Source organism: Colobus angolensis, unplaced genomic scaffold (assembly GCF_000951035.1).
Source record: "Colobus angolensis palliatus isolate OR3802 unplaced genomic scaffold, Cang.pa_1.0 Scaffold421, whole genome shotgun sequence".
Taxonomy (NCBI): Eukaryota; Metazoa; Chordata; class Mammalia; order Primates; family Cercopithecidae; genus Colobus; species Colobus angolensis.
Window position 1 is genome coordinate 1,040,375 of NW_012117611.1, and position 13,727 is coordinate 1,054,101.

General features: G+C 42.2%; 1 pseudogene; it reads right to left on the reverse strand.

The window, feature by feature from the left end:
• Positions 1-3,880: 3,880 nt before the first annotated feature.
• LOC105522239 lies at positions 3,881-4,503 on the reverse strand (annotated as a pseudogene).
• Between the last annotated feature and the right edge of the window lie 9,224 nt (positions 4,504-13,727).

The following is a 13,727-nucleotide window of genomic DNA, read 5'->3' on the forward strand; positions in this document are numbered from 1 at the left end:
GATAACGGGTTCAGTTGTACCCCAAGTCTCAGCACCATGCAATATACCCTTATAACAATCCTGTACATGTATACGCTAAATCAAAAACAAAAGTTGAAAGTTTTTTAAAAATGAATACAGTTTTTACTGTATTGTCAGCTGAACACTAATAATTTTCATGTGTCTGTTTTAAATGTATCTAGCTTTTGGTGTTTTAGGTTTTAGTTTTGTTTTGTTTTATTTTTTTTAGAGAGTACAAGTGCAGGCTTCTCACATGCATGCATTGTGTCGTGGTGAAGTCTGGGCTTTTAGCATACCCATCTTCTGAATAGTGAACGTTGTATCCAGTAGGTAATTTTTTTGAGCCTGACCTTCCTTTTATCCTCCCACCTTTTGTAATCTCCAGTGTCTCATTTCACTCTGTAGGTCCACATGTACTCATTGTTTAGCTCCCACTTACAAGTGGAAACATGCAGTATTTGACTTTGTGTTTCCGAGATATTTCAGTTAGGAAAATGGCCTCCAGTTCCATTAACTAAAATATTCATATATATGTTCATATGTCTGAACTTGCTAACTTCTTGGAGGGAAATTTGAGTGTTTTATAATATATTAGAAATTTTAACTTCTGAATTTTTTTGACAGTTTCAGTACCAATAAGTCTTTATTTATTCACTGTATTTTCCCAGGGAAAGGAGAAAGGAAGGGAAGAGTCAGCATGTGTTTAAAAAAAAAAAAAAAAAAAAAAAGAAAATGGAAAAGGAAGTACCCAGTACAGCAAAATCAACCATCAAATAAACACACCCCAGTGATGGGGTCACCAAAGCCCAAAGGGGCTCAGTCTCCTGCAGTTCAGGAATGAGGGGAAGGGATCAGGAAAAGAACAGACAGGTACAGGCTTTCCTACCCTCCCTCCCCATAAATTCAAGATTTTACACAAAGCTTTGGTTTCTAGCAGCAAACATGGAGTTATATTCATTCGTCTCCTATTAAACAATCTTGTGGTCACTTCGACATAAGTTTCTAGCACCTGCATAGAAGTTCCTGAATGACTTGGATATACATTCATATTCTCTTTCTTGGTGTCCTGATCCCATTTTCTACATGGAAGTTGTTGCATCTCATTACTTTCGGATTAAAAGTTAAGTAGGTTTGATCCATCCAAAATACAGTAGTGTCTTTATTTTATTTTATTTTATTTTTTTGAGATGGAGTCCTGCTCTGTCGCCAGGCTGGAGTGCAGTGGTGTGATCTCAACCCACTGCAACCTCCACTCCGCCTCTCCTCATCCAGCCCAAGCAACTCTCCTAAGTAGCTGGGACCACAGGCATGTGCCACTACATCTGGCTAATCTTCTGTATTTTAGCAGAGATGGGGTTTCACCATGCTGGCCAGGATGGTCCCGAACTCCCAAATCCATGATCTGCCCACCTCAGCCTCCAAAAGTGCTGGGACTACAGGTGCGAGCCACCGTGCCTGGGCTACAGCAGTGTCTCAAGTGTTTGGCATGTTACATCAGGGAATAGTCGGCCCAGCAGGGTGGCTCACACCTGCAATCCCAGCACCCTAGGAGGCGGAGGCAAGCAGATCACCTGAGGTCAGGAGCTCAAGACCAGCCTGGACAACACAGTGAAACCCCATCTCCACTAAAAATACAAAAATTGGCTGGGTGTGGCGGGCACCTGTAATCCCAGCCACTCAGGTGGCTGAGGCAGGAGAACCACCTGAACCCAAGAGGCAGAGGTTGCAGTGAACCAAGAACACACCACTGCACTCCAGCCTGGGCAACAGAGCAAGACTCCAACCAAAAACAAAAAAGAAAAAAAGAAATGGTAATGGTCTTGACTGTTGAGAACAAGGGATGGAGGGTTTTCCTAGCTTCTTCGGGATTTTTACATACATCATTTAAGAGTTGTGGAGACGCTCCAAGCATTAAATGTGTATGTGTGTGGGTGTGTAAGTTTTCTTTTGGGAATGAACAGAAAAGAGGGCAGGGTAGAAGACAAGTTTTTAGGACAGAAGATCTGGTCTAACAGGTAATAGGGGAAGGGGAATACAAAACAAAGGATGGTTCAAGATCCCCACTCTAAGAAGAGGGCCCCCCAAACTAATGTTTCAGACCTTGTTGCCTGGTACAGAACCTTCTGTCAAAGATGCTTTGTTTACAAAAAGAAGTTTGTAAACAAAACCCCCAAAGAACACAGAGAAAGACTAATACATTATATTTACACAAACTAGGCCACCTAGCAATCACCAACTTAGTGAAATCCCATAAAACCCAGATGAATACAGTAATTAGAGGTTGCGGGGTGGGGGGGGCGCAGGGGCAGCATTTCGGGGAGACAGGAACCCAGGATCAGACACACACCACAATGCATTCTATTGCATTTGTCCCGTTTCAACACAGTGAGGTAAGTTTGCGGTGATCTCACAGCATATAAACGAAACCCCCTTTTTCTCCTTTAGCTACCATGACACTATTAATCACTACTGCAGCAGGGCAGGACACAGGCCCCAGGCACCACAAAGCCCTCGTTTATGTGTCTCCCTGGAACCTGAGAATTTTGAAAGGTTAAGGATACCTTACTACATATATCCATCCCTCAACAGCACAGGATTAAGTACAGGGGTATTGGTCTTAAAACGTATCCTTACCAACTCCAGATTTACGAACACACATACCCTGTCGTGCATGGTAGGCCTAGCCTAATCTGGTGAAGAATGGATCTGGGATGTAAAGCACATCCTGTGCCCTAAGATTAGATAACCCTCACCCGTCTTGGCTCCCTCTCTGGGCCTTTCAGCTGGCCCAGCCTCTCCCAGCCTCTACGTACCACCATTTCCTGTTTAGACTCATTCTCGATCTTCCAGTAGAAGGCAATCAAGTCATGGGACAACCCAGTTAAAACCTAGTCTCCCCTAAAACATGTTCAAGGCAGAGGGGGTTTCAAGAGGATACTATGGCAGAAAAGCCAGCTCTCATTGGCAGAAATGAGGTAGTTCAATAGTCTGTGCACTCCAAGTAATCACTCTCCACAGTGGCAAAAACAACAAAAAGTAGTCCTGCTGCGCAGACCTGGAGCTGCTGCTCTCTTATCACTGAGATTGCTCACACACCTGAGAACACAGTGCAAGAAATGAGGGCCTTAGACTAAAATATACAAAAATACAAAACCAGAATATTTATATTAAGAAAAAAAGTTAAAATGCACAAGATACATCATTTGCACACAGCTAGTGCTGTTGACATCCTGGAGAAAGTGGGACCCAAGGTGCAGTATCCAAGAGAGCAAATAAAATCACATTGGCCTAGAACGGGGTGGGGGTAAGCATAGGAGGAGCAGGTCTGCAGCTGTTCCCCCAAACATCCTTTTTGCCATCATCACTATCCATTGCTTGGGACAGTTGCCAGCACCCTATCGCAAAAGTGGGTATGAGGGTACAAGATGTGAAAAAAAACACTGCCTTACTCCTGAGAGATTTCCTTTCACAGAATGTAGTGGCTTGGCTCCATGAATCTGGTCTTATCCTTAATCATTTCACTCTGGCATGGGAATTATTGCATATCCTTCTTCAAAAGGAAAACAACGTCCCTATCCAGACCACTTTCAAAAGCTGGAAATTCTGGAGATGGAGCCTCCGATAAAGCATGCAGGCTGTAGGGTGATTCTCACCTCCTGGTTGCCCCCAGAACTCCCACTTATATTTGGACAGAGCATGGTTGGAGCTCCTTTGACTCACCCTTTCTCCCAACAGAGGGAAGAAAGGGTGATGGTGTGAACCCCAGTCTGAGACACATGGCAGTGCCAAGTAGCTCCAATTCACCCTATTCCCACTTTCTCCACCCTGCCTGCTCCTCAAAACTTCCCGATAGCAAAGAATAGCCCCCACCCATTGTGACTCAATTCTGCGCCTCCGGGAGCAGGGCAGGACTGTGGATTTCTTCTTCCTCCCGAAAGCAGGTTGGCTTTCCCTGTGCGCTAGAGCCCTGCTGGGCCTTCAGCGGACATGAAGCTACCATATGACTGATGCTCTGGCAGAAGTGGCACTCCTTGGGCTAGGGTGGCAGCTTGCATTCCTTGGCATGATGGTCTAGACCTCCACAGTTGCAGCACCTGACGTCTGATCTGCACTTCTGCATGTTCTTCCCCTTTGGCCACCTCTCACTCCCAATACGGAACGCCCCACTAGGTCCGGTGACGCGGGTGGATTCCAGACCCATGGCTGACTACTTAAAAGGTGAACTCCACTGCCTCACCCTCCTTCAAGCTCAGGAAGCCTTTCAAGTGCAGCTTACTCTGATGCACAAAGACGTCCACTAGGGGTTTGAGTGCGACCCCGGCGCGGGCGGTCATGGACAGGAAGCAGAACCCCATGCGCACGCTGAACCACTTACATGCCTGCACCATGCAGCAGCTGAGGCTCATACGCCGCCCGGGCTGCATCTTCCCGCGCCTCCTCGGGCGCCTCTTCTGCCGCCTTGGCGCAGCCACTTGCAAACTGCTGGTTGGACCCTGAGCCCATGGTAGTCGGCTAAGCCCGTGGCTCCGGGCCCCTGGTCAGGCAGCTACTGGCCCCGGAGAACTCCGAAGGCCAACATCTGAATTTACTAGAATCCTGATTGTTAAGTATATACTGTCAGGAACAAATTTTTTATTACAGAGTTCATAGAACAATGCTGAATTTACCAAACTTAGTATTTTGCTGCAACTAGAAGCTCCAAGGGTTAAGAGGAGACATGGTTGATCCAGCCAGTATCAGATTAAAAAGGTAAGAATGTCCTATTTAGGAGACCCTTCCTTATACACCTATCACTCATTAATTTTCCCAAATAATTTTTGATTTATTAAATATTTTCTTACTTTTATACACAATTCCCAAAAAATATACACAAAAGTCAAAAAATAAATTTTCTTGTCACAAACGGTTAGGTGTAGTATTAATCATATCTCACGTTACACAAAATCTGTGATTTTGTTTGTTCTCTTTACAACTGAACGTACAGACAATTGATTAAGTCCTGTGGGCACCAAGTTGTGGTTAGTTTCTATTCTTCATTCCTAATCTTTTTACACCTTTGAGTCAATTGTGTTATGTTTGTAAGACATGGGCTTTCATCCCTTCTATCAGTGCCTTCAATTTTCCTCATCACTCTTCTACTCCTACTTTTCCAATCTTGTCCAGAAGTTTCAAAGGGGTTGTTTATATCCATGGCTTCTTTGGGGCCACCAGCTTTGAAGATCACATAAGCCTGGGTCTGTCAGGGCCCCCCCATCCCAACAGAGAATGACAACAAGTGAAGATAATGTGGGGAGGGTCCATGGAGAGAGTCAAACAATTATGAGAAAAAGACTCCATCCTAGTGTGATCATTTGAACCCCAGAATTCAGACAATTCTACGACCTACTCCTGAAATACTTGGATATATAGTACATAAAAAATCCCTTTTTTGCTTAAATCTTAACCTATTTTAAAATAAATAGATACAGAGAGCCACACAAAATACCACTCTTGAAATCACCTGCCAAGTCAAGAAATAAAACTTTGCCAATTATCTCAGAAGCCCCTTGCATTAGTCTGTTTCACTCTGCTGATACACACCTGAGACTGGGTAATTTATAAAGAAAACTAGGTTTAATGCACTTACTGTTCCATGTGGCTGGGGGGGCCTCACAATCATGGCGGAAGGAGAAAGGCATGTCTTACATGGCAGCAGACGAGAGAGAACGAGAGCGAAGCGAAAGCGGAAACCTCTTATAAAACCATCAGGTCTCATGAGGTTTATTCACTACCATGAGAACAGTATGGGGGAACCACCCCCATGATTCAATTATCTCCCACTGGGTCCCTCCCACAACATGTGGGAATTATGGGAGCTACAATTCAAGATGAGATTTGGGTGGGGACACAGCCAAACCACATCACCCCTCTATGTGCCCTGTCTCTATCTCAAAAAAGTAATCACAATCTTGACTTTTATAGCAATAAATTCCTCATTTCTTTATAGTTTTGCCACCCAAATGTGTATCCCAAGCCACTATAGTTTATTGTTGTCCATTAAATTTTGCCATTTAAATCCCTTTCATCTATGTGTTCTCCCCCCTCCCTTTCTTTACATTTGACACTGTTCAGCATGTTCCTCTGTACTGTTTTCTGTCTTCTGTTTCCAATTTCCAGCAAATTGGCAGCTAGTGAGTGAAAGGCTTGATCAGACTCAGGTTCCCTGCCTTTAGCAAGACCATAGATGGTATGGGTCTTTAATCTAGTGAAATATAATGTCTAGTGGCCTCTTTCTATTGTGATACAAGCAGCTATTGTCGTTCATAGTCCCATGTTGTAAGCAGCCAATTTCTCCAAAGAAACCCTGCCTTCAAAATGACATATTTGGCATTAGGAATACACATTACTACTGAGCTGGTCATTGTTTCTAGAACTCATCTCAGTCTTTCCATATTCATGAGTCCATGCTGACACTCTCAATTCAAATTCAAAGCTACAGAGTTTTTATTGTTGTTATTTTAACTCCATCTTTTCTCAAACTTCTCTTTTCTTGTCTCAGTTGTCTCTATTTTGCTTGACTTGCTCTGACTCTATTCCAAGCCGTTTCATCTTAGAGTGGGGCACTGTCCTGGAAGAGAATCCTTGCAAGTCTGTTTCAGTGGTGAATTTAGGAGCTAAACGATTCCAGATCCTTCAGCACACATCATCATTCCCTTGCATTCACCCAATACCAGATTGAACAAAACCCTCTTAGTATTCACTGCTGTTCTCAAATTGGTCTGCTCACTTTATGGTGAACTTCTGTGGGTATTTGGTTCTCCTGTTCTCCACCAATTCCTCTGCTTTCTCTCACATAGATGTTGACACTGTACAGGTCTTGGGTCAAGTGGTTTGTCTTCATGTACTGACTGTGTTTGGTTTGTGGGGATAGCCTGTCTCCCGGCTTTGTGGTAAACATTGTTAATAGGTTTTTAGTGTTGCTATCTAGCTTTGTCTCCTTTTATGTAAGCATTTGGAGACACAACAATGCCTTCACTGCTGCCATATTCCTGGGATCACTCAGACTATTTTAAGTAGGTTTTTGCCATTGTAAGTCAAGAGCATATTGACTAACACAGACCCAATCATTTATCTCATTAAAAGCTACCTTACATACACTAACACCAAACCATTACATTAAAAGAAACTAGCATAATGATAACTTTAAATACTTATAGTAAACATAGACTCTAAATGAATGGCTAAAAGTGAACAATATACTTTGAAATAAACCTTTTTGTTAGCTAATTTTTTATGGTCTTTAGTCCTTTAGTGGGTGCTCCTAACATTTTAAAGAAAAATGTCCAGCAGCAGATTTGCAAGTTTTCTTTAGCATAAGGCCCATGCCCTAGTTCTGTCAATCAATAGATTTGAGAACACAAATTCAAACCATGTTAAATTATTTCCCTACTACAACTGTTTACAGCAGTTATTTCATCTATTGATTAAACAAAAGAAATAAACTGAGAACTTACTCTACTGTCATCCCTAGAGTTAATGCTGCAGGTGAAACAACTTTATAAGGAAGTTTTCAGGAACAGAACCTCCTCAGACATGGTTCAAAATTGCTGACTTTGTATTATGTTATGGTAAGTTTTTAGTACAAAATATGAGCTAATTTTGAAAATTATCAATGTTATTAATGAGGAAATGAGTAACACACTGGTTCTATTTTATTAAATAATAATTTAAAGTAACTTGAAATAAATCCAGTTATCCTAAAGTCAAGTGCTACTGCCTAGGCTTATCTTTTTTCATAGGGCCAAAAATGGCCACCACTGCTGTTTACAAACAAAAACAGCTTATATTGTGAAAGCTTATAAGCCTCTATCATCTTAAAATCAGTAATATTTAAATAATATTGTTGGGTGAAATTGAGAGAAAAGCCCTGCAGTTAACTCATAATCTCTGCTTTAATTTGTAAAGGAAGTTTCAGGCTTGTAGGAATTCAATTGCAGCAATCATGAGATTATTATTCTCCATTAATATATTCTTCAGAGCTTCTCATAGGCTTCAGGTAAAAGGAGCTACACAGATGTAGGAAATGATCAAGATACTGCTTGGTCTCCATCACAACAGAATACTCCAAAGACCTCTCAAACGACACATGAACCATTACATTATCCCTTGCACCCTTCCACGTTTATTTGCAGTGTTGAGACACTATATAGCTTCTTGTTAACTTTGCCCTTTTTGCTCAGGGCAAAGCCTCACCTTTTTTAAGATCTCTGCAGCAACTGCTGCAATAAACTGCTGCCTGCTGGGCCATCAAATCGAGATGCCTTGTGAAAAAGAAATGTTTTTTTCTTTTTCAACTCTTCATTCACATTCCATTATGTGCCATACACAAGACAATTTTTATTTTTAGGCTTGCCCATTATATTTGGCTAATGGTGGAGAGAAAGAACTGAAACAATGGGAACTTTGTAAGAGTGGCTTTTTCTAATTGTTGCTTATAAAAAAAGAAATAAAAATCCTAACTCTTAAGAAAAGTGCAGAAGGAAATGGGGCTTAATAGCAAGAAAATGATGTTTTAAACACTTGACTTATTTTCTCCCATTTTAATGTGTTGAATTATGTCAAAGACCTGGTAGAAAACTTTAAAAAATCATTTTCTGATGTTATTAAATGAAAATTAATTTCTGCCTATGCATTTGGAACTATTCTTCACACACAGTAAGGAGTCAGTAAATATTAGCTATTATTATTTATATTATTATGACTGACAAACTTAGTTGTATGTATTTCTTTGTTTTTGTGCCTCCAATCTCAGAAGCAGCAGCAATCCAATCAATTTTGTATTCCATGTCATCTCACCAACTCAAGTCCTTGCATTCTCCCCCTCTTTTCTCTACTAGCTATCTCCTCTCTGCTGTAATCCTAATTAGTTCTAATTCCAAGCCCTACTCTTTATCTCCGTTCTCTCTACCACCCTACTTCTCATCTTCTTTTCAAGACCAAGCTGGCTGTAATTTCTCACCACCTATACACTCCACAGACCACCAAAATAAACAGTTGGTCAGAGAAAGAGGAGCTAGCAGTGCCTGAGATGCAGTTGTGAAGTTGGATCACTTTCCAGCCAGATGGCAACTAGGACTCCCTCCCTAGTGTGAAGCGACTATTGAAGGCCTCTGGCACACTGCAGCATGGCAATTACCAAGAATTTTACCTGTGGTGACTTGGAATGGATGACAGGTTGAAGGGATGCAATGGCTTCTGTGATATCTTTGGCATTGTGAAGTATGATAGAAATAGTAATTATAAGGACTAGGGGATCTGTTTGGTTGTTGCTAAGTGTTATTGATGCACTGAAGAGAGAAAATAACAAGCTCCATTCAGCCAATTAGTCACTTAAGGCAAAATGGTAAAGTTAGAAGGCTCCCAGAGCAGTGTTTACAGACGCCTTCCTCTCTTACCACCACAAGACAGACCCTGCTAAAGACCAGGCCTCGATCCTCACTGTGAGAGTAGAGAAGTAAGAGTTGAGATAACCCTGAATTCACAGCCCCAACAAGTCTCCTACATTATCAGAGAAGGAGTGGGACTCCAAGGCTAGGGGTAGAGATATCCAGGTGGGTACACTTAAGAACACTGATCTCTCAGATTCTCTAGAACACTCTGGGCTTGCAGAGGCAGCCCACTCCCCCTTGTTAGATGATACTAGACCCCACAGCATTGCCTAAAGACTAGGCAGAGGCCTCAACTTACGCAGATGCTACATAAGACAATATCAGCTCTCCTCAAGAACCGTCCATTTTTTTCCTTCCCACCAAGATGAATAGCTAGAGTCACAGATCAGCATGACTCTGGCTAAAGGAATAAAAGGGATTATTCACTGAAAGAGCTGAAGGATGTGGCTAATATGCAGCGGGAGAATCCAGAAAAGCAATTTCTAAGTGCAGCTTCTGGAGGACCCAACTTGAGACAAATTTAGACTTTCCTGCAGATCCCCCCCAAATCAAGTGTGGGCATAATAACTAAGCATGCGAGAAGAGTCATTGAACTTGGAAATGGAATGATTCAAATCTAACCTTGACTTCCACTGTCGCTTTTGTTTTGTTTTTCTCTTTTGAGACAGAATCTGTGTCACTCAGGCTGGAGTACAACGACACGGTCTCGGCTCACTGCAACCTCTGCCTCCCGGATTCAAGCTATTCACTTACCTCAGCCACCAGAGTAGCTGGGATTACAGGCCTGTGCCATCACACCTGGCTAATTTTTTGTATTTTTTAGTTGAGATGAGGTTTTGCCCTGTTGGCGAGGTTAGTCTCAAACTCCTGGCCTCCTGTGATCTGCCCACCTTGGCCTCCCAAAGTTCTGGGATTACAGGCATGAGCCACCGCACCAGGTCCCTACTGTCTTTTTCGTTCTGTTAACAAGAAACAATTTGACAAGTACTACGTACTTAATGTTTGTTGAAAGAAATCAAGAATAAACATACATCATTTTAAATCATTAAATATTCCCCAAATCAGTCATTAAGGCAATACCTACTTTTTATAAATTCATATTTTCATGTTTAATTATAAGCAGACTAAATATCCTAATTAATGAAAACTAAGAAGGACAGATGCGTCAGGCTCTTCTGGCTGCAAGCTTGGTAGGCAGAAAATCACTCGGGCTACCTCAAGAAAGACAGATTTGTTGTCAAGAAGCACAGGGACACAGAGGAAATCAGAATCACACGGAAACCCTGCTTAGCGTTCAACTGAGCCTCACAGAGGGGGAAACGCAGTGGTAAACTGAAACGCTCTGATACATTTCCAGGCCTGAATTATCTTACTGCCCCCTCTGCAGCGAGAGGTGGGTGAACATATGCCATGATGACTCAGTCCTCTTTGCCCCTGCTTCTGCTACTCTCCCAACTGACCAACTTCCTCTACATTTATAGCATCTGCTTATTCATAAATTTGTCTCCTACCTCAGGTCCCTCTCGCCGTGTCTCTTTTTACTTCTGCTCCCACAGCCAAATGTCAACTTTCTATGTATATCTCACATCCAAATACTTAACAAAGTAGAATGTTGTTGGTCAGAAAAAACGCTGTCTTTGAGCAGCCTTTTGTACTCGGCACCTTAATGCTAATTGGATAGTTCTGTGACAGATGACCCTTGCCTGATTAGCCACGGGAAAGAAGACAGCTGCTTGATTGGTGGTTGAAAACTGATGAGTGCATGGACGCCCCTGGATGCAAAAGGGCCTAAGAAAAGCAGCACCTGGCTGGGAAGCTGACCCCACCCCCAACCCCCACACAGCAATAACCCCAGGCCAGGAGATGAGAAAATGAGTTTTCAGTGTATAGGTTGATCATCTCTGCCCGTTTGTTTTAGCTTGTTTGTGTTGCTGTCTGTTCATTAATTTGTTCATTTGTTTTTAAGTGAAGAAGATTGAGAGCAGGGGAGCTCCCAGAACAGAGTTCAAGTAAATTGAAGGAAGTTTCTATCGGAACTAATAAGGATTATGGAGATTCCATGAAGATGAATTGTCAGGGCAAAGCAAAATAATTAGGAAAAGACTAGACTAAAATTGGCAGGAGTTTTTGCATCAAACCCTGGTTTTGTCTTCAACTAGCTATATGTTTTGGGGGCATGCTGGGGGGTAGGTACCTATCAGAATAATTGGTAGTTTAGCAAACAAGCCAGGTGCTTACTCACCTCCCCTCCTCACTCACTCCCATTGCCACTGTAACATGGTTGCCTTGCCAGAAGTCTTCCGGAAGATAGGGAGCCTGTTATTGGAAAAACACTTCAGAAGTGATTTCGATAAACCCACTACCACTCCACCATCCTGGTTGACAGTCATTGGACTAGTTGATATCTCAGATAATGCTTTGATTCTTTTATAACTTACGAGTTTCAGAAGTAATGAAAAATTTAAAACTCTTTGGAAGATAATCATGAGACTATACAGGCCAGGGACGGTGACTCATGCCTGTAATCCTCGCATTCTGGGAGGCCGAGGCGGGTGGATCACCTGAGGTCAGGGGTTCGAGAGCAGCCTGGCCAATATGGCAAAACCCATCTCTACTAAAAATACAAAAATTAGCCAGGCATGGTGGTGGGTGCCTATAATCCCAGCTACCTGGGAGACTGAGGCAGGAGAATCACTTGAACCCAGGGGACAGAGGTTGCAGTGAGCTGAGATTGCACCACTACACTTCAGCCTGGGCAAAAGAGCAAAACTCTTTTTTTTAAAATCTGTAATATAAATTATAAACATAATTTTATAATAGTAAGAAGTTTAGAAACCATCTGAATATCTATCATAACAATATAGCTGGATCTCTATGATACATTAAATGAGGGAAAAAATAAACACTATAATGCTTATGCAAATATTTTTTAAATATGCAAAATAATACTTTAGAGTTCCAACAGTTTCTATATATGTATCTAAATATATTAACAAAGCCTGGAAGGATCTCTGAGGAGTGGAAAGCAGTAAACAAAGATGGGGAAGTGGCCCGAAGGAACTCTATTCTCTGTAGATCAGAGCTTTATGTTTTTAAAAAGGAGAATGTATTCATGTGGTGTATGTATAATTTAGTTGATTTGTAAGGGAAACAGATTAAAATAAGTTATTTGGAGGCTCCTGCCTGACTGGCACACCCGAGCTTCTTACAGGATATGTCACACCCACAGTCCCTGCTGAAAGTTTTCATTCACTATTCCACCCATACTTAGTAAGTACCTGCCACGTCCCAGGCTTTGTTCAATCTAGGCAGTGGGGGTGCTGCTGTGAGCCACTGCTTGGTGTTCTTCCCCATATACTTGCTTCTTCTGCTCACTCATCATTCTGCCTCTCCTACTCCATAACTTTGAGTTGCGTGTGGCTTTGGGTTGCCATAGAACCAGCTCCCACTCTAACACTTTGAAGACAGTGTCACGTAGTGGCTAGGAGCACAGGCTCTGGGGTCAGACTGACTGGGTTCCACTACCAGCCCTACTACATCTTTTGTCAACTTGTATAAGCTATTTTGCTTTTCAGCCACGCCCCCATTTCTTTATTTGTAACATGGAATCACACTGATCCATATCATATAGTTGTGACAATTAATGCATTAAAACATGAAAAAAGCCTAGGACAAGAGCTGACACACAGTAAGCTCTTGACAAATATTAAATGTTATTATCAGCATTTTCAGAACCAGTCACAAATAACCAATGTCCCAGGTCAATTTTTTTAGAGAAAATCCAATCAGTTCAGTTCAATTGAGGGCTTTCATTTCTCCTTGACATGTTGTTCACGTATGGCCACAAGATTATCCCTGACCATAACCTCAAGACCTTATATGATCCAGCTTTGGCTGGTGTGATGGTTAATACTGAGTGTCAACTTGATTGGATTGAAGGATGCAAAGTATTGATCCTGGGTGTGTCTGTGAGGGTGTTGCCAAAGGAGATTCACAGTTGAGTCAGTGAACCAGGAAAGGCAGACACACCCTTAATCTGGGTGGGTACCATCTAATCAACTGCCAGCACAGCCAGAATATAAAGCAGAAAAACGTGAAAAGGCTAGACTGGCTTAGCCTCCCAGCCTACATCTTTCTCCTGTGCTGGATGCTTCCTGCCCTCGAACTTTGGACTCCAAGTTCTTCAGCTTTGGGATTCAGACTGGCTTCCTTGCTCCTCAGCCTGCATATGGCCTATTGTGGGACCTTGTGATCATATGAATTAATACTACTTAATAAACTCATAAATATATGTGTGTG